Source organism: Condylura cristata, unplaced genomic scaffold, assembly GCF_000260355.1.
Source record: "Condylura cristata isolate star-nosed mole 26May11 unplaced genomic scaffold, ConCri1.0 scaffold00015, whole genome shotgun sequence".
Taxonomy (NCBI): domain Eukaryota; kingdom Metazoa; phylum Chordata; class Mammalia; order Eulipotyphla; family Talpidae; genus Condylura; species Condylura cristata.
Genome location: NW_004567116.1, coordinates 32,287,071 through 32,291,552, shown reverse-complemented (window position 1 = coordinate 32,291,552; position 4,482 = coordinate 32,287,071).

Below are 4,482 nucleotides of genomic sequence, written 5' to 3'. Positions count from 1 at the left end.
TTTTTGTTAATAACCAAAATTTAGTTCTCACAGTTCTGCAGTGCTGGACATTTCAATACTAAGAGGCAAGCAGATTTGGTGTCTGGTTAAGAACCTGCATCCTGCTTCACTAGAGTTGGTGTTAATGAACAGAATAACAGAATACAACAAAAGTGATAGGGTAACATTACAAATTAGATTATGAAGGTTTGTGACTTGTCTTACTGGAACTCTCACTTGCTTACACTTAGATGAAGTCAGTCATATAGAGGCTCACATGTAAAGAAGTAGAGGAAGACACCCACACAAACCACCAGCTTGTGAAAAGCTAAATCCTGCCAAAAGTGGTATCAGAAGTGAATCCTTTCTTAGTGGGGTCTTGAAACTACTGTAGCCGACACAATCACTTCACTGCAGCCTGAATGTGAAGACTTGAGTGTGAAGCTAAGCTGCACCTAGCTTCTAGAACTAAAGAAACTGAGATGATAAATGCAGTTGCTTTGTCATCGAGTACTTAAAAGTCATATCCTCCACAACAGCAGACATGTGGTCTACAGTATAGCATAGGGATGTTTCAGGACTGCAGTATAGGTAATACAGATACAATAAGCAAGTTTATAGTCAAAAGGGGTGCTGGTTTGTGCAAATGAGGCTCTCAGAGCAGTTATGATTGGTAGAAAGTTTTCAAGAGGAAAGTGACCAAATAAATACTGGGTATGGCTGGTCAGTGTGGCTTCATTTCTTGGGCTGTGGACATGTCTGCACATGCTACAACTTGCTTGGGTGCCTGCATTTGCCCCCAGGCTCTGGTTGTTTACCAAACTTAGAATGGTTCAATGTTTTTGTTACACCAAAGAATCAATAATATGGAACCTTGGTTTCCTCATCTCTAAAATGGGGTTGATAGCCTAGCTGCAGTTATAATTAAATGAAATAATGTATGTAACATCTGATATCCAATATACCATTTAAAAAAGATACTATTAATTCTATCCACTAAAGATCTCTGCCAGGCAATGTTTTATTGTAACACTTGATATTAAAATGCTAATTTTTCATGTTATATAGCACTTTATAATCATTTTACATATGTATCTTAGGTCTCAGAGCTGAGTTCTGAGTAAAACTAGTATAGTTAACAAATACGTAAGGTCTCAGTTCTACATTTCTGGCAGAGCTCCTAAAACCCTTATAAGTTCCTTATAGAAATGTTTTTGGTCATTAAGTGTCCTATTGGACACACCTGAGTTTATGCTAATGAGGTGACTTAAGGGGGGCCAGACCCCAGTAAAACCAATTGATTAAAGATTTAGACCCACCACTGAGCTCTGGGAAGAGGAAAGGGAGGGGATACTACAGATTAATATTGAACAAGTGTTGATGAACGTCCAGGTTAGTGGAAGTTGAGATGCAGAGAGGATAGCATACCCAACAGACAGCACAGAAGCTCTGTACTTCTTCCCACATACCTTGCCCTGTGGATTTCTTCTATTCGGCTATTTCTCATTTTGTTTTTACAATAAACTGGTAACTGTTTCTGCATTTTGTGAGCAGCTCTAGAAAATGAACGGAGCCTGAGGAGGGGGTAATGGGAGATACTGACTTGTAGCCAGTTGGCCAGAAGCACAGATGACAACCAGGACTTTGACACTGGCATCTAAAGCGGAGTGATCAGTTTTGTAGAACTGAATACTTAAACTGTAAATATTGACACTATCTCCAGGTATGAAGTGTCACAGAATTGAATTATATGATAACCAGGCAGAGGGTCTGTTAAGAAATTAAAGAACTACTTGGTGGTCTTGAAAAAAAACGCCACATGTTGGAACAGCAGAGAATAAGATATTCCTTGTTATAGTTGAAGGAAATGAGGGTCAGAGAATACAGAGGGGATAAAAACAGAAGCCTAGTGTCCCTCTTACACTCTGTAAAATTGGGATTTAAACTTCTCATTGAACTGTTTTTATGTTTAGCCTTTATTACTGTTTTTAATATTTTGTGACTCAGAAATACAATGTTTACTTTATCATCAACTTTGTCCTGATTTAAGTAATTCCACTAGCAATGAAGTAATACAGAGGGAAGGCTGTTTTAGTCTTTGACTAGTTACTTAGTAAGAGCTCCATATACCTCTTTATACACCAAAAAAAAATTCTTCACTGATTTTCATAACAGGGTTTGTATTGAACTTCAGGCTTTTGTTTCATAAATTCTATTTTTTCTCATGTTTTGTCATCAAGTTTACTTGCTGAGTCTGCCTTTTTAAGAGTATTGACATTACCTTTTATCTTACTGTCAGTAAACAAATATATATAATAGGTAGTTTACTGCACAATTTAAGGCAAGATGGACTCACTTGCTGCTTGCAGGAACATGGTGAGAGCTTCCTGTCAACTTGTTATGAAATTAGTAAGGTTCAGAATGACAAGTCTATAAGACCAATGGTCTGTATTTTACCTAACTGGATGCTGAAGCCTTGAGAATAGCTTGTTTTTTAGAACAAGTAGTTTGTCTGAAAATAAGTTTCCAAAGCCTTCCTGAAAAGGACTGTTGGCTTAGTTCCTAATGACAACTGTCTGGGTCAACTTACAGATTTGCTAGGCCTATATTTATTTAAAAGCTGGGACAGGTACTTGGTAAGTGAATTGCGGTTAAGCTGTATCATGGAGTAATCTTCGCGAGTGCCTCTTGAAATAGGTGCTGAATGATAATGGGAGACCTTAGTATTTGAAAAGGTATTGATAATTTACCATGAGTTTTTACTTTTTTTCCCTTTCTTTTTAAAAAAGATTTACTTATGCATACAGAACGGGGTACTGGCCAGAGGTTCAGGGGCAGTGAGAGGATTCACCAGAAAGAGGCGAACATAACAGGCAGATCAATAAAGTACATTACTGAGGGAAGCAGTGGGCGAGACAAGAAAGGTCTGCCACATCATGTTGGGTCACCTCCCTGGGGTCAGGGATAGAACTTGTGTTGAAGTAACTGCAGCTAGCCTCACAGTGCTGTGCTTTAACCTGTTGTGCCACCAGGGAGGGCCCAACTTTTTACTTCTTATAGATGATGTTTAACCTTTTCATATATATGCGAAATAATAGTTTACACCTTTTAAGGGTCCTTGCTAGACCCAAAATAATTCAAAAGTGTGAATTACCCAGGTTTATCAATGATAACCTAGGTATAAGTTATCTGTAACTCCCTTATCTGTTTGTGAACCACAAAGTTTTCCCATTGTTCTAAAATAAAATCCAAACCCCTTATATTGGCCTCTTATTCCCTAAGTGACATGATTCCATCATAAATTCCTCTCTGACAACTTGTATCATGCTCGTGTTACTCTTTATTCCATGTGCTCTTTGCTCATGGTGCTTTTTACTTATACTAATCTTTCTATTTCTCAAACTCATCAACTTCCTTGTCTATCAGGTATTCCCACTTTCCCTAACATATGACTTTCCTTATCAATTTGGCTTTAGTTCAAATGTCTTTGTTGGAGACCTTCTAAGATTAATACTCCCCTTCATCATGGATATTAACTTACTTTGTTTTCTTCATTGCACTTAATAGTTGTCTTTCCCACTAGGATATAATTTGAGTATTGACTGTTGCTATATAACCCCCCATAACCCCAGTTTGATGTTTCTTTCAACATGTCTATAGAAACTTAGGAAGGTAGTCAATCAAATGTACATATTCAGATTATACCTTAAATCTGAATTTCCAGCTTGCTTGGGAAAATGTTTACTTTGTTCAAAGGTATTTGTCAAGAAAGCCAATGGTGTGGTATGATAGATTTTGCCTTGTCAACATGCTAGTCTCCTGAGACGTTAAAACAATCCTTTAACAAACTTAACACAACTTTGACAGAAGACAAATTTTAAGACTACTCATACTACCTGGCTGATTTCCTTTTAAAGCATGACTATTAAATCTTTAAAAAAATTCATCATTATGTATCACTCTTCAATAAAGATACAATTATTTGTTTTCAAGATTATTTTCTATTTAAATGATATACCTGAGTCTTAATTATCTCAGTCTAAGCTATTTAGTAAAAATCTATTTACTATCATGTTGTCCCACTATGAAATAGTGACACCTGATAATATTAAATGCCAATGTATGTAAATTTAACTTCTTATACAAAAAAACTGTCAGTGGCAGTTTTAAATAATATAGTAAGTGACTGAATAACCAAAGATCCGACTATTTTAGTCTGGGATAGCACTTTTCTCATTGTTCCAGCTCTATTTTTATTTATTTTTTTAGGGTGACTGCCTATTCTGATAGGAGACAGTCTTTAATATTTATTAGCCTAAGTAACAACAACAGGATGATGGTCAAGTTATCAGTCAGGGATCTTCTCCACATGCTGGTCTTATCCCTAAGTTAGTCGGCTGAGAGCTGCTACAATTCTAGGTCTTCCAATTACACAGGGCATTTAGAGTGAGAAAACTTTTCTCAAAGCTCCTATAAAATTGACCTTACTTTTCCCTAAGCCTA